A 21,911-nucleotide genomic window follows, 5' to 3' on the forward strand; every position below is an offset into this window, starting at 1 on the left:
GTTTTGAGAAAGGATAGCAGCATCGTTCACCCTCTAGATTAAAAGACTGACGCGTTAGATGCTCGAACAACTAACGCTGTTGCCCGTGCACTCATTCTTTATTGAATAACATTGACGGGCAGACGTCTAGAATTTAGCAAAATATTTAAGCGAAACAATGAGCAAGTTTTTCTCTCGTCGCAATAGATGCACTTTCAGAGTACTTGGAGTGATTTTTTGTTTAATCTCAAAAAGCCGTGCGTTGGGTTTGTAGTCAAACCAAGAATTGAGGTTTATTCACTTCCCCTTATTCTGTCCCTACCTCTCTACCTCTCTCTCTCTACCGCTCTACCTCTCTCTACCGCTCTCTCTCTACCTCTCTCTCTACCCCTCTACCACTCTCTACCTCTCTCTCTACCACTCTACCTCTCTCTACCGCTCTCTCTCTACCTTTCTCTCTCTACCGCTCTACCTCTCTCTACCTCTCTCTACTTCTCTCTCTACCGCTCTCTCTCTACCTCTCTCTTTCATCCGCTCTCTCTACCTCTCTCTCTCTCAACCGCTCTACCTCTACCTCTCTCTACCGCTCTACCTCTCTCTCTCTACCTCTACCTCTCTCTACCGCTCTCTCTCTACCTGTCTACACCGTCTCTCACTACACCCCCTCTCACTACACCCTCTCTCTCTCTACACACCTCTCTCTCGCTCTCTCTCTCTCTCTACACACCTCTCTCTCTCTACACACCTCTCTCTCTCTCTCTACACACCTCTCTCTCTCTACACATCTCCCTCTTTCTACACACCTCTTTCTCTCTACCTCTAAGTGGCAGCTGGAGCCTGATAGCACTGCTTGCCTTATCATTATTATTTTTTAAAGCATTGGCATAGCCAATAGGTCTCGCCTTTGGGGCCTTATAAGTGTTTAACCATGCAACAGTTAATGTTGTTGCACCAAGGATATTGTGATGCAGAACTAAATACTTAGAAGGTCCCAAAAGAGAGACCTATTGGCTATGCCAATGCTTGTCTCCTTTTCTTCCCCGATGCCATTGACACCAGGGGGAGGTCCTGTGCAGATGGCGCGTGGCATGGTGCTGTGTGTGGAGACTGTCTGTGGTAAGGGGTCATCGCAGCGTGGCATGGAGCTGTGCGTAAAGACTATCTCTGTTTAGGCGTCTTCGTACTCGCTCCTCGATATTTCTGAACACGCGTCATTCGAATGTGGTGCTGCATACCTGTGTGCGCAGAGCTGTGAGCGTGTGTATTCGCAATGCGCTTCTCCTTATTTCTCCTTCCTTGCGTGTGCCATCTTCAAGTGTCTCCATGGGAATACCTGAAGTGACAGGGTCTCGCCATTGACATTTTTTTTACTTTTCAGCATGGGTCCCCTCCAGCTGTGGGGTTTGCAGTTTTCTATTAGTAGCTTTACTTTGGTCAGCATCTTGAGGTACCTGTGGTTTGAGAGGGATTTCCGGTGAGGAGTCGCTCACCGAGGTGAAGGATCAGTCCCCTGCACGAGAGTTAATGTTTCATTCCTTATTTATTAATGTCCAGTAATGCCATGATATTCTAGATGTAATATATTTAATTTTGATTCAATATTTGCTGCTTTGTACTGCTGTGTTTTCCCCTTACATTTATAGAATGCCTTGTTTTTCTCCTAGCATGTATTGTAGAATGCTTTGATTTTTCAATAGTATTATTATTTTTTCATATTGTCATCAAGAGATGTTATACTTCTCACGGTATCTTTACTGTTGTTATGCAAACTTCCAGTGCGTGGGAATTATTGCTTCCATTTTCTGATATGTTTTGGGATTGCCTCAGGCAGTGCGTTCTTCCGTTTGTGCACAAATTCTTATGCGTGGACTCTTCAGGCTATATTTCTTTGATGTTAATTTAGTTTTCAGTATTTGGTAGAGAGGTTTTTCTGTTCGTGGGAATTTTTCTGTGATTGTGCTGTATGTTGGAATATTTCAGTGACAGTGTGCCTTTTCACCTGTGTGCAGGTTCTTGTGCGTGTATTCTGCACTTGTTATTGTCACATTGGTGTTATATACTCTACATCTTGGTTTTGTAGTCTATGCTTACATTTTCTTCTTAGTGTGCCTTTGGGTTGAGTATTCTTCGTGTGTTGCTTTAATGGATTTCTTATGACAGCGTGTTTTTCCACCTGTGCGCTGTTCTTTTGCGTGTATTCTGCACTTATTTATTGTCATGCTGGTTTTATTTTTTGCTTGTTGATGCACTAGTGGGGTGTAGTTCACCTGTTCTTGCGTGTACTAATTGTTGATACTCTAGTGGGGTGTAGTGCACCTGTTCTTTGCTTTTTTATTAGCTGTTACACTAGTGGGGTGTAGTTCACCCATTCTTTGCCTTTCTGCTTGCTGTTACACTAGTGGGGTGTAGTTCACCCATTCTTTGCCTTTCTGCTTGCTGTTACACTAGTGGGGTGTAGGTTACCCATTCATTGCTTTTCTGCTGATTGATACACATTCATTGCTTTTCACCAGATGCCCTTCCTCAGGGATGATGTGTTGGGTGTAAGCCACCCATTGCTTTCTTTTCAGGTTTTGTTGTTTTCGTTTCCGGGTGAGAGTAGGACAGTCCTCTGTGGTGTATTGTTTTTGGGAGTACCTTGTTTTGTCTTTGATGTTGTGTCTCTTACTTTTTAATTGTTGGTGTTCGATGTTATCTCTCTTTTCTATGCTGGTCTGGCCAGCTGGTGTGTTTTGGGGGTAACATGGAGATGTTTGGTTGCTTCGTATGTGTCTGCTTGGAGTGTGCGTTAGATTTGGTATATGTGTGGAGGGGAGATATGTATTTTTATAAATATATTGTTCCTTCCTTATTTGGGGGTTATTGTAGATATGTTTTCTTCCATCTTCAGCTCTTTATTTTGCAAGATTTATTTTGAATTTAAGTGCATTGACTCCATCTTGCATTCTTATTGTTATTTTAATTTCCCTGTATAAAGGTGAGAGGTGTGTCAGATGTGTCACTTTTGTTATATGTATTAATGTTTGCATCTTACATATTGCATTGATTTCTTTGCATTTTATCTTATGAATTGTTTATGCATGTCCTTTTATAAAAATGCTTTGGGTTCTATCATATGCTATGTTTCCATCTTGCATATGCAAGCATTTGCTATGCATGTTCTCTTTTGAAATGCGTTTCCATTTTGCAATTGCATCTATTTCACATGCAAGTTTTTTTTATGTAACTGTGATGCTTCCTTCTTGTATTCAAATTTTTATGTGTTCTGTTAAGGGGGATGATGTGTTCTATCTGGGTTATGGTATTGTGCATCTTTCCTGTTTCTCTGCCCCTGCTGCTCAGCCAGTGTGAATGTGATGTGTGGAATCTTGGTGTGCATGGTAATGTATTGGAATGTTAAGATGCCTGTGTTATGGAGTGTTAGTTGGAGTATGGGCTGATCAGCAGGGAGGCTGCTCCTGGTGGGGCTAAATACTAGGTTAACTAGAGAACTTACTAGAAGACCAACTTAACATCTAAGATCAATAAATCCTTCATCTATAACCTAACCTCAGCTAGTGGATTCCACTCTACATCAGATATGTTGTGAAAGGAGCAGCTAGAAAAGGATACTCTTAGTAGATCATGTCAGGATAATCATGCAGATAAAGCCACAATAGTGATTCCTCAGAAGGAGACCACAGGTAAAGAAACTCTTTGCAGTTCACATCTATCAGTGGTGGCTCCTCCGCTAAGGCGTAGGAGCGTCGCCCCACTGAACAAAAGGAAAAATAAAATGATAATAAGAATTGTTATTATCATTTTATTTTTCCTATAGCTGTAAGTGGATCTCGGGCAATGCGGGGCTGGTGGAGCTGGGAGAGGAGTGGTTGAAGTATGCGCAATTGCTTAGTAGCCTTCCTGGGCCGACCAAACAGTCCTGCGCACTTTGCATGTTCCCCACCAGGTTGCATAATACAGCCTGGTGAGTAACATGCAAAGTCTCCGTGTCCCCGTCTGAGGGCCAAACCACGGCACTCAGACCAATCACAATGCTGCATTGCAGCGTTGTGATTGGCTCAGGGGAGCCTGTGAGTGGGGTGGGAGTCTGCAGGAAGATGATGAAGGATGGAGGAGAGACGGTGGCAGGCCGCTGGGCTGGCCATTCCAGGTAAGTGGTTTTTATTTTTTATTTTTCAGTTTTCTGTCCTTTGCCGCCCTTCCCCCCACCACCTAGGTCTGGTAGCAGCCCTATCAGGACATCCTTTACAACTCAACCTCGGCCAGGGTTCTGTCCAAGTGGCCTCAGATATGGCTACCCCATAGTAGTGGTCCTTCCAGAGAGACCTCAGATACAGACATTGCTTGCAGATCACCCCAGAGAAATGTTCCTTCCCAAGGGACCTCAGATACAGACATGCCTGGCAGCTTCCTCCAGTGTGGTGGGACCTCAGATTCAGACATTCCTTGCCACTCCCCCCACAGTAGTTTCCCATCCCGAGGGACCTCAGATACAGACATTCCTTGCAGCTCCCACCAGAGTAGTGTTGCTTCCCGCGTGACCTCCGATAGCATCGCCCTCCAGAGTAGTGTTCCTGCCCAAGGGACCTCAGATACAGACATTCCTTGCAGCTCCCACCAGAGTAGTGTTCCTTCCTGAGGGACCTCAGATGCAGACATGCCTTGCAGCTTCCTCCAGTGTGGTGTTCCTTCCAGAGGGACCTCAGATACAGACATTCCTAGCAGCTCCCTCCAAAGTAGTGTTCCCTCCTTACGGACCTCAGATTCAGATATTCCTTGCCACTCCCCACACAAAAGTGTTCCTTCCCGAGGGACCTCAGATACAGACATTCCTTGCAGCTCCCACCAGAGTAGTGTTCCTTCCTGAGGGACCTCAGATGCAGACATGCCTTGCAGCTTCCTCCAGTGTGGTGTTCCTTCCAGAGGGACATCAGATACAGACATTCCTAGCAGCTCCCTCCAAAGTAGTGTTCCCTCCTTACGGACCTCAGATTCAGATATTCCTTGCCACTCCCCACACAGTAGTGCTCCTTCCCGAGGGACCTCAGATGCAGACATGCCTTGCAGCTTCCTCCAGTGTGGTGTTCCTTCCAGAGGGACATCAGATACAGACATTCCTAGCAGTTCCCTCCAAAGTAGTGTTCCCTCCTTACGGACCTCAGATTCAGATATTCCTTGCCACTCCCCACACAGTAGTGCTCCTTCCCGAGGGACCTCAGATGCAGACATGCCTTGCAGCTTCCTCCAGTGTGGTGTTCCTTCCAGAGGGACATCAGATACAGACATTCCTAGCAGCTCCCTCCAAAGTAGTGTTCCCTCCTTACGGACCTCAGATTCAGATATTCCTTGCCACTCCCCACACAGTAGTGCTCCTTCCCGAGGGACCTCAGATACAGACATTCCTTGCAGCTCCCACCAGAGTAGTGTTCCTTCCCGAGGGACCTCAGATACAGACATTCCTTGCAGCTCCCACCAGAGTAGTGTTCTTCCCGAGGGACCTCAGATGCAGACATTCCTTGCAGCTCCCTACAGAGTGGTGTTCATTCCCTTGGGGCCCCTTCTTGCCTTCTTGCTGCAGGCTGCTGATACCAGTTTGATGACCTAAAAGCCGCTCTCCCTAAATCAAAGAGTGGTAATGTTCAGAGAGAGGGAAAAAAATGTTTCTACGTGAATCCAAACTCTTACGTAATTGTTTTTCTGCCTGGAATCCAGGGCATCATGTTCTAAACACGGAATCTATAATGAGCTAGTTAAATATTTCATAATGAGGAAAATGCTCAATCTAAAAAGACAAACGCAAAACCAAAAGAGATGCCCACTTTATTTATGTATTTATATATGTATGAGGATATATTTTGTTTAACCCCAACATACCACCTTTCTGCTGTTTTGCAGCAATCAGATACCAAGCGTGTGCAGCAAACGCTACAAAAACAGAAATAGTGCCAGGTTTTATGAAATGCGGACGGTGGCAGAGAGCATCTGATGGGACTGGTTTAGTTTTGAGTGGCACTTGTACCCCGAGGTTAGGGACGGGGGCAACACCAATAAGGTCTCTGTCTGACAATGCAACATTTACCTTACCTCTACTTTGGGGGTGTCCCACAGACATAGGTCCAGGAAGGCTGCAATCAATTGTGGCATGTCCACGTTCTGCACATTTACACACAACTGATCTTAATGAAAGCCACTCACAAAGTCGGTGGCTATCCTGAACAGCGGCAGTGGACACAACCGACTCTTATAAACAGGGCCGGACTGGGACCACTAACCAGCCCTGGCAATTACATCAAACCAGGCCCAGAAGGAGGGTGTGGGGGTGGTGCTGGTGGTAAAAAAACGATTTTGCACCGGGCCCCAGTAACAACAAGCATTTGCAATGCAATAGGTCTCGCATTTACGCGAGTGTGAGCTATTAGCATTGTAAATGAAAATGCCTTTTACTTATGCTTTCTTTTTTAAAACATAAATAAAAGGCATTGTCATTTACAATGCCAATAGCTCAAACTCGCGTAAATGCGAGACCTATTGCATTGCAAATGCTTGTTTTCTGTGGCAAAACTCCATAGTAAATGCGTGGCTGTCGGTTGCCTTTCTGGAATGTGTTCGGAAGGCTTATATTTGGAGTGATCTTTCTCAGTCCCTGGAGTGGTCTATAGAGCTGCACACCACAGGCCTCAGCGCGAGCAACACAACTGCACATCGCATAACCAGTAGTAGGCAACCAAGACGCGAAACGCAGGGAGACGAGTGAGCTGCAAAGCCGCACATTGGGTATGAGTGTGCTACAAAGCAGCATATTGCTGAAAAGGTGTGAGCTATAAAGCAGATCTTTACAGGCCCAGGAGTAGGCTACACATCTACACACCCAGCCCAAAGTATGCTACGAAGCTGCACATTGTATGCCGAAGTGTGTGGTCCAAAATCTACTCTTCCTTCTGTGAGCGTGGCATGCAGTGGCACAGTGAAGGCATGGAGTTAGGTACAACGCTGCTCATTGCAGGCATGGCTTGTAGTAGAAGTAGATTTAGGGCCACACATGCTGGGCCCTGGCTGCCAGGTGATCACTTTGTCCGTATTAAGACACCGACCATTGCGGTGGGTCCCTGGCAGTGCTGACAGGACACTGATTAAGGCTAGAAGTCCGTGACAATGTCCGTGTGGCCCTGGCGCAGACGCCGAGACCTTCGTGGTGAGGCTTACACAAGCAATGAGCATGCCATGAACATAATCCGTCATGTTCTTAGCCAGGAAAATACTTTTCTTTGTAGATCATGCAGCTCTTGACAAAACACGTTGTGAATGAACACCTAGAAATTACACAGTGCATCCATCATGCTCTGTTTTTCCACAGCTTTTTAAAGCATCTTGCTTTTTCAGATACTTTTCCAGTATTAGAATTGGAGCTGGTACCATCATAATTTTACACACTTGCATGCATACATTAGGAAGCTGTCTCACTATCAACCTCATCTGGAGCTGTATAAACTAGTTAATGTGCGGGAAGTTTGCACACAAGTCGAGTGTTGTGACAACCCGAACTGGCTCAGTTAATAAGGTCATGAATATGCACACATGAGGGTGCTTTAGTAGGTCCATGATCTGCAAACAGACGTTTGGTACAGTGGGTTTTGCACACTTCTATAGTGCTCTGCATCTTGGGTGCCGTTCGTAGTTTAGTGCGCTGCATTAGGGATGTACACACAACTCTAGTGCAATGTATCCACGCCAGGTTAAAATAACTACTGCACATGTCTGGAGCTGCCGTAAGACATTTGTGGCAGTGGCACCCAAGATAATCTCTGAGAGTGGATGGGGGTGGGGTAATAGAGGGAGACGAGAGGAAGGGAGAGATTAAAACAAAGATAAGGAGAGACAGCACAACTGTGAAAGTTCCCCCCACAGCGCGCATCCTCACCCATGCAGGGTAAGGCAAGACAGCAGAACAGAGAGAGAGAGAGGGGGCTGGGAAACAAAGAGCAGGGAGAGGACAGGAAAACAGAAAGGGAATGCAATGAGCTGTAGTGAGATATCGCTCTGTGACATACGGTCCTACAGCAAGCTGATTCCTGGTGTTTGGGAGGGAGCCGCGACTACAGAGAGACTGAGGGGTAGCTGAGGAATGGGCAGGGGAGGGTGTGAGAGAGATAGAAAAGGTAGCAGGCAGTACCAGCAGAGAGAGGAAGACTAGTAGGTACTGGCAGAGGCTTGACGGGTGAGAAGAGAAAGTGAGGAAGAAAGGCCCATCAGACAATAAAACCTGGGGGCATATTATCAAGGACGGTGTTAAAATTATCGCCGGTTTAGCGGCAGAAAACTGCCGCTAAAGTGGTGATAATGGGCTTGATAATATGCCCTGGAGAATTCCAATAGAAGCCCATGTTCACACCAGAACCGGCACTAAACCGGCGATAATTTTTAACGCCGTCCTTGATAATATGCCCCTAAGTGAGAGAATCTTAGAGATTTGCATATAAATGCATCTGTTTATTAAGCGGGGGAAACCTGAATTGAGGTAGTGTGTTCATGCAACACTGATGCTGCTTGAAAATAGTTTCTAAACACTTTGTGATGGATTACAGGCAACAAGGATTACAGTAAATCTGGAGGTAGGTTCTGGGCATACCTCGCACATCCTGTGCAAGATTACACTTCTTGTGAAACATACACTGAAAACCATAAAAAAAGCCTTGCCTTGTCGTGGAGTTCCGCCCCTTTGATCTGAGGAGAAGGGAGGCACACTGGGGATGGCAGGAGCTCTGCGAGGAGCTGGACAAATGCTAAGAGTGTCCTCAAGCATATCCAAGCCTGGCCTGAACAAAGAGATTGCACAGCCTTGAGCAAAACGATGGCACGTCATCTTTGTGATCTGTGATCTGGGGCTTATGTGAAATGTGATAATCTACACCGAATTGTGTTATCACATATGCATTTTCATATGGTCTTTATTGTTAGACTTTTTCTTAAAACCCGCGAGAACTATTTTTAAAGAATATTCTATCTTAAACGATTTGAACGTAACCACTAGTTCTAGCTCAGATAGGTAATGTGCACTGTCGTAACAAAGATGGGACACCATACGTCACGCACAAGCGTGATAACCCACTCATCACTTGCAAGAACCAGAAGGATCGGAAGTATAAGTAAACGGAGGAAAACCAGAGCATGCGATTCTCTCATGAATGCGAGGGTGAGAATGTCGTGGCGGTCGTGTCTGTCCACATCTGCCCGGGTCACACTAGAAGCTAATCACGAGTCCACTACAGCAAAGTTGTACTGTTAACACGACCATATTATTATACTAATTCATATGCAGCAGTGTAGCCAATCCGTGTCCCGGTTTGTAGTTTCTTCCCTTAAAAGGACCGCCCACCATGTGTTCTATTCAGTTACAACATAGAGAACGAACTACATTGTATCGTATTGCGGACATCGTGAAATGGTAGCATTTATGCATAAAAAAACAAGGGTTGCAGGGGAAGAAGGTGCATTTATGAGATGAACTTTTAATATAAATGAACACTTTAAACATATAATGAAAACAGACATTGCTTCCGCGCCATCTTTGAGTATGCCAGAATGCTATACTGATCGCAAGCAATTCCAAAATGCACAACTTTAAAACTATTATAACTTCGATTATTACTTGTCACCAAACAGATGTTGTACAGGAGAAAATCGTTGCAGCTTACTAATGATATATAATAGAAGTGCAGCATCACGTTATCAGCACGTTTGATTTTCAACCAACGTTCAAGAAAATAAAAGGCGGACACGCTAGACAGACACTGACTGGAAATCTATACATGCAATGGGTGATAGAATAAAATGTCAGAAGATGTCACAGAAGTAAAGGGTGTCGTATTTTAATCGAACAATACAAGAACACACTCGCTAGCCATGCAACGCGTCGAGCATATGCAACGTCCAAGTCAACTTATTTAAGGTGTGTTTTGGGATTTTCACTTTAATTTTTATTTTAAACAATACAAAAATAAAAACTATTTTTGTCAGCTAAAAAAACAGATAGAAAGAAGAGGTAGTAAGAGAAACATAGGCAGAAGCAAGGTAGAGAAAAAGTACTGTGGTAGAGGGAGGGTAAATTCAGAAGGATACGTAGTTTGATACAGTGGTAGTGAGAGATTGTGGTAGAGAGCTTTGTGAGGCACAGAAATAGAGACAGGTAGACGAATTAAGGAGATGTAAGAAGAGATAGAGAGGGGTGGTGTAGAGATGGTCGTTAAAACGAGAGGAAGTACAAAGAAAGAGGAGATAATTATCGAGAACAAGACACGCGGCTGCGAGACGCACTCTGTGGTGGGGGAGGGGTGGAGCGAGGCACTTGGGATCGTGCTCTGTAAGGGTACCCGCGATCGATGCGAGGAAAGCCAGATGGCGCGCGCGTAACTGCACGCTCTAGGCCACACAAAAAGCTGCGGTCGGCTTTTTGAAACTCACTAACTAAAAGTCTCGCCAGGGCAGCACATGCGCTGGCTCAGGCGAGACCAAAAAATTACCCCAACTGGCCCTCACCCTTCTGGCCCACCGGGAAAATGATACTCCATTAGACCAACTAGTGGTCAGTGGGTTTAAGTTGACTAACTCCACATGGAAAAAACAAAGATTAATGGCAAAAAAACAGGGGAAGAAAGAGACTATCAGGAGCCTCTTTAATGGAAGGGTGTACTTAACTCAACCATATATATGGGGGTGGAAAACCTAAACATTTATTTAGTTACCCTCACACACCCTAGTGGTGTCATGCTTCACCATCGGGTCACCCCGACTCCTACAGGTCGGGGTGGGCTCGACCACAGTATTGGGAGCGCTTATGATAAATGAAGGTCAGGGGGGCTTAAAGACTAAGGGGCATATCAACAAGGGCTTTATCTCTGCTTTTTTGGCTTTAAAAGCCAAAAAAGCAGAGATAAAACTAGCGCCCTATCAACAACAGGGTGCTAACACGCAAATTTGCATGTTAGCACCCTTTTACTCTACGCTTCCCCTTGCGTCTCTAATGAGATGCAAAGGGGGCGTTCCAGAGTAAAATAATAGGAGAAATGTCGCTAAGCGACATTTCTCCTATTATCAAGAATGTCGCTAACCCTGTTAGAGACAAAAAAAGCAGCGCTAACCGCGGTTAACGCTGCTTTTTTACGTCTGGTATTTTTCTAACTTAGCCATGATATCCTATGGAAGGAGGATATCATGGCTAAGTTTGCCTGTCCCTATCAACAAGCTAACGTGAGATTATCGCTGTGTTTCCAGCGATAATCTCACGTTAGCCTGTTAGCGTGAGAATTTTTATCGCTATTGAGATAAGCGTTGCTAATAGCACGCTATCTCAGCGATAAAAATTCACGCTAGCCGGCGATAATTATCCTAGCGCTAAGTGCGCTTAGAGATAATTATCGCCGGTTGTTGTTGATATGCCCCTAAGACACCTCAGGCAGACCCCAGGTGTCCCTTTATTCTTGGGTCTGTCTGGGTTATTAAAAATTGTAAAAAAACGGGTCTGTAGGAGTGTTATGGTCCTAGGACCCTGGTGCCAACATGTTTCAGTCCTGGGTGGCCATATAGGTCCTGTATTGTATTTATTAGCTGTTAACATCCATCCTGCTGTTGGAGGGTACGAGTGTCACACAGGACCGGTAGGAAACTGTGGGCGGTCTTCGAGTCAAGATCTCGCCCGCTTCTCTCACCTACTAGGGTACCGGTCCTCGGAGAACCGGTACCCTAGTAGGTGAGAGAAGCGGGCGAGATCTTGACTCGAAGACCGCCCACAGTTTCCTACCGGTCCTGTGTGACACTCGTACCCTCCAACAGCAGGATGGATGTTAACAGCTAATAAATACATTTACTGTTACACATACACGAGGAGTAGCTACTCTGCCCTCGCATCACAGATAGGATAGGGAAAAAACCCCTCCTGTCAATTCATTCAGAGGGGCCAATCCTCTGCCCTGAAGAAAGTCCAGGACCTATATGGCCACCCAGGACTGAAACTTGTTGGCACTAGGGTCCTAGGACCATAACACTCCTACAGACCCGTTTTTTTACAATTTGTAATAACCCAGACAGACCCAAGAATAAAGGGACACCTGGGGTCTGCCTGAGGTTTCTTAGTCTTTAAGCCCCCCTGACCTTCATTTATCATAAGAGCTCCCAATACTGTGGTCGAGCCCACCCCGACCTGTAGGAGTCGGGGTGACCCGATGATGAAGCATGACACCACTAGGGTGTGTGAGGGTAACTAAATAAATGTTTAGGTTTTCCACCCCCATATATATGGTTGAGTTAGGTACACCCTTCCATTAAAGAGGCTCCTGATAGTCTCTTTCTTCCCCTGTTTTTTGCCATTAATCTTTGTTTTTTCCATGTGGAGTTAGTCAACTTAACCCCACTGACCACTAGTTGGTCTAATGGAGTATCTTTTGTGATAAAAATTCTACCCAGGGAGGATATACTCCTTCTTACCTCTCTAACCCTCCTGGCACGGGGATATTTCCCAAAAGCCTTTGTGTAGATATACCACCGGGAAAATGCCCTGTGCCTGTTACTGCCAGTCTGGACCCCCTTACAAACTGTGACCCTTGTGTATCAGACATCTTCCCTTGCCCCCCAGCCCGCTTCTCCTTCCCCACCCCTCCTCTACCACCTCTCTTTGTCCCTTTCTCCTAGCCATTCACATTTCCTTTTTGGCGAGAGATGACTTACCTTTGGCACCAAATGTTTAGCTCAATTCAAGACGTGATAGGGAAGGCCACCAGTTCAACATGAATTGTAATGAATACACCCTTGTTAGATGTTAAATGTTTACTTCGCTGTTACTTGTAACCTGCCTGTAAGAATTTACCTGCAACATTTACTTGCCTGTTACGATGATCGTAAGATGGAGTTCTCGCTATAATGCTGGGCTCTAAAACATTGAGGCCCAGATTGACAAAACTATCATGCAGCGCAGCACCCAAAGTTGCTACGCTGCATTGTGTGAGAGGGAGAGAGAAGGCCCGCGCTATACCTACTAAGATATGGTGGTATCCTCCTCACCCTCTAGCGCTGGCGCAGAATTATGCTGCCGAGCACCATGCACACACACATCTTTGCTCTATAGTGTAACGGTGTCTGCATGTGTCTAGCATAGGTTTTGTACTGAAGAGTACCCTTCCAGTACAAAATACTATGCTTAGACTGACTTAACAACTTTTCCTACTTTGTATGTGTGTTGTACAGAGCATCAGTAAAATGGGAGCGGAGATGAAAACCTTTCTTCTTTTAATGCCTTCTTTCAAGTGAGTAATTTTTTACGCAAAACCCCATCTACTAGTGTTAGTAGAAAGGGTTTTGCATCAAAAACCATGGATAGTTGCACGGGAATACCCATGTACCACCCATAGAACGCCCCCTTGATGCACAGTAACGCAAAGCGGCTCTTCATGCTGGCTTGCGTGACTTTTTCGTACAAATACCAATTTGCGTCGGTTTTTTAATTCCCCCAAAAAGATTTTGCGTTGGGTGTGTGTCAAAAGAGTAACACAAACCAAAATCAAAACATTTGTAAATCTGGGCCTGGGTTCTCAAATTCCGATTTAAATATTATTTTTCTTAACCTGTTAGCGATGTCTGGTCACTATTTTAAGAGTTTGTATATTTTAAACTTGAACTTATCACATTGTATCGTAGCATTTATATTGCGCTTCATACTTCTATGTGGGGAGCTGAAAAACATTATCGGACGGCGTTAGAAATGGGGGTCTCTAGTTGGCAGAGGTAGGTACCTTTGACCAAATAGGGGCCCTTGCTTCTAGTCAGGGTAAGGGGGATACACTTCTAAAATAACCCCTGCTCACCCCCTTGGTAGCTTGGCACGAGCAGACAGGCTTATCTCAGAGGAGTGTGTAAAGCATTTGTGAACACTACAAATGGACACCACACCAGTTTATAAAAATAAGTAATCTTTATCTAAACCAAAACAAGACCAAACAACAAAAATCCACAGTACTGTTATCAACATATCCACAAAAATAGGTTATTCTCTTATTTTAAGTCTCTAGCAACAAATAACGCCACTTGGAGTTATCACGATGTCGTGACAGATAGAGATCCAAAAGTACGGCGTCGCCCACGAGGTGCACAGCGTCGGGCGTGGAGTCAAACAGACCCACAAAGAACAGTACCTTGAAAATGATGAAAATAAAGACGTCGCACGGCGTCGGGCAGGGGATGCTTTGTCGGCGTCGAGCAGTGTCTGTTCCTTACGATCCCAGGGGAGGTGAAGCCACTTTTCCTTACTGCAGCGCAGGGGAGGCAAGACGTCTGTTCCTTACTGTGTTTCGGGGAGGTGACGTCACCGCGGCGGGTCCTTACGACGGTGCTGTGTCGATGGATTTGGGAGTCGCCAGCAAGTAGCGACTGCAGGCTAACCCCAGACAACCCCGGCTCTTCTCCTTGGCAAAAAGGTTTCTCTTGATTCCCAGAAGTGATCTAAAAGTCTGGGATCTGGGCCCCACTTTGTATACACACAAATCCTTTGTTCTCTGAAGGCAGAGAGTGTCTGTACCCAGCCAAAACCAGTTCTGTCCTCACTGGTGCAGCTTCCTGGCAGGAGGTGGAGACAGCATTGTTGAAGGCAGACCAGGCACATTCTGGTGAAAAGGAAATCTCCTCCCCCTACTCTATATACAGCCCAGGTCCATTCAGCTCAGCCCTGACTCATCAGACTTCACGAGCCACAGCCCATCTCCAACCCCTGTCATCCAAAAGCCAGACATGCAATACACAAACCTAGCAGAGGCACAGTGGATGGTTAGGCAAGAAAATACCCTCTTTCTAAAAGTGGTATTTTCAAACACAGAATGTAAAAATCACCCGCACTAAAAGATGCACTTTAACATTCTGAGTTCAGGCATACAAAACTTTATTTTCCTATCTTGTTCCCAGGGTCAGTTATGTTTATAAGATGTTATAAACAAACCCCCCATTCTGGCCTATGGGAACAGATAGCCTTGCAATAGTGAAAAACGAAATTGGCAGTATTTCACCATCAGGACATGCCACACATATCAGGGTATGTCCTACCTTTCACATACAATGCACTGTGCCCACAGGGGTACCTTGAGACTCCCATAGGGGTGACTAATATGTTGAAAAGGGAAGGTTTAGGGACTGGCAAGTATGTGCACTTGCCAAGTCGACATGGCAGTCCCAGACTGCACACAGGCTCTGCAATAGCAGACCTGAGTTACATTTTACAGGCTGCTTCTGTGGGTGGCACAATCAGTGCTGCAGCCCACTAGCAGTATTTGATTTACAGGCCCTGGGCACACACAGTGCACTATACAAGGGTCTGACAAGTAAATCAAATATGCCAATCATGGAATCACTAATGCATAACAATTATTTACAAAGGGAGCACTTGCACTTTGGCACTGAATAGCAGTGGCAATGTGCCCAAAGCATCTAGACCAGCAAAACGAAGTCCAACACTCAGCAAAAACAGAGGAGGCGAAGGCAAAAAGAGGGAGGCAGACCAACACACAGCAAAAACACAGTTGGCAAAGGCAAAAAGAGGGAGGGAGACCCACTCCAATGGTGCTAGGTCTAACAGACGGCGAGCACGCTACACCGTGGGAACATGCACAGTTGGCAGTGTGGTATTCAATGCCTAATTAGTAAAAATGTAGGTGCAGGCACCCACATTTTTTTTCTTGGAGGCTGCCACCCACTTTCAACTCTGGCATGGGCCACTTCCGTTGCTGGTGTGGTCCACATTCTCTGCTGGCACTGCCTACTGTCTGCTTGCACACTGGCAAAAGACTTTGATGCGCTAACTACTTCTTTGTAGTGGTTACTTCGAGCCAGTGGGTGACAGGTCACCTGGTAGCAGGTGCAGTGCCATGGGAACTGTGAGACCGGCCTCACGGCGTAGGCCCTCCCGATCATCCAGCCAACCTGCAACCACCCCAAGACACGGCATCTCCGACTCCGGCCGCCCCAGCCACACAGACCCGAGGGCCGGCCAAAGCCTCCGCCAGACTCGACACCCTACCACGCATGTCCGACCAAGGGACCAGGAACCCCCCGAGCCAGACCAAGAGGCGCCAGCCCAGTCACACCTCGGATCGCCTTCCCCCGGGAGGGCTCGATCGGCCACCAGGCCCCTGTGGCGCAGGCGCCTCGCCTGCCGAGCGTCTCGGGTCCCTCCCAGACCCACCTGAAAAGACCAAAGGAACGAGCGGCAGGAAATCCCGCCGAACCCCCCTCAGTCCCCAAAGGCCCCTCTCTGCGAGGACTCCAGACTTCAAAGGGCAGGGGAGTATAATAAGGGGTGCCGGAGGGACGAATGGCAGAGAAGACATGGAACCATCGGACACCTGCTGACGCTGTCGCGGCTCCCGAACACCGAACCACCTGGGCCTGCTGAGTGACTCGCGGCCTCCAGCCATTGAACCATCTGAGCCCTGCTGACGCGGTCGCGGCTCCCGATCTCCGAACCACCTGTGCCTGCTGAGTGACTCGCGGCCCCCGACCATTGAACCACCTGAGCCCTGCTGACGAGGTCGCGGCTCCCGAACTCCGAACTACCTGTGCCTGCTGAGTGACTCGCGGCTCTCCCCTCGAGGAAGATTGGCAAGAGATCGCCAAGAGAAACAACACCCTCCAGCTCGAGGATTGTGAGCTGTCCGCAGGGTACTTGGCAGAGACACTACATTCAAAGACTGTCCCGCTACCCCCATTCCCCTACCACCGATTTGTATTCTCTTGTGCCACTGGCGTACTACTTGCTACTTGGATCATAAAGATCCCTTGAAACCTCCGATAAAAGAACCTATCGTCCTACGAAGAAACACGTGTGGTGTCCCTCTGTTCGTAGTGTAAGCTCAGGGTGTGCGCGCCTGGTTCGGCCTACTTGGGAGAGGTGGGTCAAAGGGGTGGGCAAGACGTGTATCGAACCCCTCTCCGGCGAACGCCTTTCCAACATTTGGTGGCAGACGACGGGATCCGAGCCGACACCGAAAGAGAGCGTGCAGTGAACGACTGACGCACTACCAAACAGAGATGGAAGGAGAAACCTCCCTGCGTGCCGCAGGTACCGAAATGAGCTCGACGTTCCGAGAGGATCAATTGGACTATTATACGCATAGAGAATTAAAACAATTTTGCAAAGACCTTGGAATCGCTACCACCGGATTAAGCACAAAGGAAGACTTCCAGAAAGTATTGAAGACCTGGGTCGAGACAGGGGCGTCCCCGACCCAAACAGAAGGAGATTCCGCCCATGAACCACGAAGCATCCCGGTGAGAAACAGCTGGCCAGAGGGGAACCTGTCCCCCGAGGAACTAGCAGACCGAGAGAGAGGCCGCAACCACGAACTTGAACTGGCCAAGCTGAAAATCGAGGGAGAGATAAAACTGGCCGAGAAAAAGTTAGCCGTCGAGCAGTTACGGCTACAAGGGGAACTCGAGGAAAAGAGACGCCAAAGAGAGCACGAAGAAAAGAAACTCCAGCTGGAACATGAACGCAGCCTAAAAGAGATCGAGTTAAGGGCTAAAAGTGAAGAGTCACGACCCTCCGGAAATCTACCATCCGCTTCCACCGTGGAAGCCAAAGTCCACATCCCCAAGGATGTGGTAAAGGAGTATTACAAAAACGACGATATCCAGCAGTGGTTTAAGGCCTACGAAGTCGCCATGACCTCTCACCGAGTCCCGCAGAAGGATTGGGGGGCTGGGCTATGGGGCCGGTTCTTAAGCGAAGGAAGAGATACCCTGCTGGATCTGCCCTCCACGGTCATGAACTCCTACAGCCACATGAAAGAAGCCCTCGTGGGCAGATATGGACTCACCCCCGAAATGTACCGGCAACGGTTCCGAGATTGCAAAAAGATACCGGGCACCACATGGGTAGAATACGTGAACTTTTACAGCCGGGCCTTGGACGGGTGGGTCAAGGGCAGCAAGGTCTCCACCTTCGAAGAACTGTTTGATCTGATAGCCTGGGAACATTTAGCGGCCAATTGCTTTGTAGAACTGCGCCAACATCTCCTGGACAGTAAACTCACCGACCCTCGAAAGCTGGCCGCCGAGGCTGACCGTTGGGTGAACACCCGGCCCACCCGAGGCCCCGTGGGAGACTACGGTCGCCACAGTCAAGGACCCCCCCGCCAGAGGGGCGGAGGAAACCAAGGCCGACCGAGAGACTTCCAAGGGGGGCCCCCGCACAACCCTCCCAGCAGCCCACCGGCGGCAGGTCCAGCCCCGTCCCCAGCCAGCACCGGAGCCCCGGGGCGGCTAGGGCCACGAACCAGGACCACCTGCTTCTGCTGCCAACAGTCCGGACACTACGCCAATGACCCCCAGTGTCCCCTGTATCAACGACCCGCAACGACCAACCCTCCGGCCCGGCAGATGGCCTCCGTGGCCCTAGGGGAAGAGATAGAGGACTCCGAAGAGTGGGAACCAGCTGCCATGGCCCTGGTCTCCCTTGGGGATCGAGAAATGGTCCCCGGAACACCCTTGCCCGCCAACACGAAGAAGTACCGACAGCAGGTGACCATCAACGGCAACCGAGTCGAGGGCCTCCGCGATACCGGGGCAAGTGTCACCGCGGTCCACCGCAACCTAATCTCTGAAGACCAGATCCTACCCGATGCCCTCTGTCCGGTCATATCCTCCGACAATTCCGAGAGCCTCTGCCAGATGGCTCTGGTGCCTTTCAAGTGGGGAGGAGTCTCCGGAGAATTGAAGGTAGCCGTCCGAACATCACAGCCCGTAGACTGCCTCCTGGAAAACGACCTTGAGAGTTCCCCGTGGGGGCAAGTAGAACGAAGAGCCCATCTCGAGATGATGGGCCTACCCGAATGGGTCTGTGCCACCACGCGCTCCATGACCGCGCGATTGCCTCTCTCCGAGGGCGTTGAGGCCCTCCCACTGAACACTGTCCCCGAGAAACGGGACACCCTACCAGAGACGGACAACCCTCCTCCGGAAGGAGAAGAAGACACTAACCCGGGCGCGGGGTCGGAACCTTCCGCCCCTGAGGCACTGACTGAGCTCGGAGAACTGCCCGAGATTGCCCAGTGGCGCTGTGAGGAAGGTCCCTCCCGTGAAGAGTTCTGCCAAGAACAGGCCACCTGCCCTTCCCTCGTGGGACTCCGACAACAAGCCGAAGCCCAGACCGCCGGTGACCGGTCCGGAACCCACTGGGTATATTGGGACAATGGCCTCCTATACAGCGAACAAAAGTCAGCCGAGCTAGGCACAGCCCGAGTACTGGTAGTACCCCTGCGCTTCCGAAGCCTCCTCCTGGGCCTGGCCCACGATGTACCCTTGGCAGGACACTTAGGCCAAGACAAAACATATCAGCGATTAGTTACCCACTTCTATTGGCCCAAGATGCGAGCAAATGTAGAGGTCCACTGTAAATCCTGCCTCACGTGCCAGGGCAGTGGGAAAAGTGGCGGAAACCGCAAGGCTCCATTACAACCCTTTCCCGTTGTGAGTACCCCGTTTGAGCGGGTTGGCATCAACATCGTGGGACCCCTGGATCCGAAGACCGCCCAGGGCCACAGATTTATCCTCGTCCTGGTGGACCATGCCACCCGCTACCCCGAGGCCATTCCCCTCCGCACCGTGACGGCTCCAGTGGTGGGCCGGGCTCTCATGGGGATCTTCTCCCGTGTAGGATTCCCTCGCGAGGTTGTGAGTGATCGCGGCACTAACTTTATATCCCGCTACATGAAGTCCCTGTGGCAGCAGTGCGGAGTAACATATAAGTTCACGACCCCCTACCACCCCCAGGGCAACGGCCTGGTGGAACGCTTTAACAGAACCCTGAAGGGGATGATCCTGGGCCTCGAGGAGCCCCTGCGCCGAAGATGGGACGTCCTCCTCCCTTGCCTCCTGTTCGCGTACCGGGAAGTTCCCCAAAAGTCCCTGGGGTTCAGCCCATTCGAACTACTATACGGACACCCCGTCCGGGGGCCCCTGAGCCTGGTCAAAGAGGGCTGGGAGACAAGCCCCCGGGGGACCCCCCCTGATGTGTTCCGCTACATCCTGGCGCTCCGCAACCAGACCCGGAAGTTCAGAGAACTCGCAGAAGCTAACCTCGAGGCCAGTCAAGAAGAAATGAAGCGCTGGTATGACCAGAACGCAACTCTGGTCGAGTTCCAGCCGGGCCAGCAGGTTTGGGTCATGGCCCCGGTGAAACCCTGCGCCCTACAAGACAAATGGACTGGCCCCTTCAAGGTGATCGAGCGGAAGAGTCAGGTCACGTACCTGATCGATGTGCAGTCCCCGCGGAACCCCCTCCGGTTTCTCCACGTGAACCGTCTCAAGCCCCACTTTGTGAGAACGGAGTTGAGTTTGCTCCTGGCCACCGACGATGGGGCAGAAGAAGACACTGAACCCCTGCCCGACCCCCTGTGCGCTAAAGAAATAGATGGTTCCGTGGAGGGAGTGAAACTGTCGAACACCCTCACCCCCCAACAGTCCGACGACTGTCGCCAGCTGCTCAGACAATTCGCAGACCTCTTCTCCCTAATCCCAAGGGTCACCGACTGGTGTGTCCACGACGTGGACACCGGCGACAGCCCACCTGTGAGACACCGGGCCTACCGGGTGCCTGACCGGGTCCGCACCTGCATCAAGAACGAAGTACAGAAGATGTTGACCCTTGGAGTGATCGAACCCTCCGATAGCCCCTGGGCCAGCCCGGTAGTCCTGGTCCCGAAAGCGGCCGCCCCTGGGGTCGCCCCCGAACTAAGATTCTGTGTGGACTACCGGGGGCTCAATGCGGTCACCCGAGCGGACGCCCATCCTATCCCCCGCGCCGACGAGCTCATCGACCGCCTTGGGGCCGCTCGTTTCCTCGGCACCTTCGACCTGACCTGCGGTTACTGGCAGATTGCACTCACGGAGGGAGCAAAGGAGCGCTCACGGAGGGAGCAAAGGAACGCTCCGCCTTCTCCACACCCGATGGACACTACCGCTTCAGGGTCATGCCGTTCGGGATGAAAAATGCCCCGGCCACCTTCCAGCGGTTGGTAAACAAGGTCTTGGCCAGACTCGAGGAGTTCAGCGCAGCGTACCTTGACGACATAGCCGTATTCAGCTCTCAATGGCACGAGCATCTCCAGCACCTCCGGCAAGTCCTGCTGGCCCTGCGCCAAGCCGGCCTAACCGTGAAGGCCAGCAAATGTCAGCTCGGGCAAGGCTCCGTGGTCTATCTGGGGCATCAGGTGGGCAGCGGGCAGGTCACCCCCCTCCAACCAAAGATCGACGCCATCAAGTCCTGGGAGCCCCCCACCACTCAGACGGAAGTCCGGGCCTTCCTGGGCCTCACAGGATACTACCGGAGGTTCATTAAAAACTATGGTAGCCTCGCAGGGCCCCTCACGGAGTTGACCTCCAAAAAGCTCCCGAAGAAGGTGCAGTGGACCCCCCCGTGCCAGCAAGCGTTCGACGCCTTGAAAACCGCCATGTGCACCGCCCCAGTACTCAAGGCCCCCGACTACTCCCAAGAGTTTGTGGTCCAGACCGACGCATCCGAACACGGCATCGGGCCGTCCTCTCGCAGTTCAACGACAAGGGCATAGATCAGCCTATAGCCTTCATCAGCCGAAGGCTGCTGCCTCGAGAACAGCATTGGAGTACCATAGAACGAGAGACCTTCGCCGTAGTCTGGGCCCTCAAGAAACTACGGCCCTACTTGTTCGGAACCCACTTCCGAGTGCAGACGGACCACCGGCCCTTGCGGTGGCTGATGCAGATGAGGGGAGAGAACCCCAAGCTATTACGATGGTCAATCTCCCTCCAAGGGATGGACTTCACTGTCGAGCATCGCCCCGGGGCGGATCATGCCAACGCCGACGGCCTGTCCCGGTTCTTCCGCTTCAGCGAGGAGAGCCCCCCAGTGGATGGGTAGTTCTCCA

At 49.5% G+C, this 21,911-nt stretch overlaps 1 non-coding gene across 1 annotated transcript; it reads right to left on the reverse strand.

Moving 5' to 3' along the window:
- Positions 1-9,012: 9,012 nt before the first annotated feature.
- On the reverse strand, positions 9,013-9,111 carry LOC146809336 (small nucleolar RNA U13). The gene has a single exon (XR_014967108.1). It is a non-coding gene; the product is annotated as a small nucleolar RNA U13 (small nucleolar RNA).
- Between the last annotated feature and the right edge of the window lie 12,800 nt (positions 9,112-21,911).

This window comes from Triturus cristatus, chromosome 7 (genome assembly GCF_964204655.1).
Source record: "Triturus cristatus chromosome 7, aTriCri1.1, whole genome shotgun sequence".
Taxonomy (NCBI): domain Eukaryota; kingdom Metazoa; phylum Chordata; class Amphibia; order Caudata; family Salamandridae; genus Triturus; species Triturus cristatus.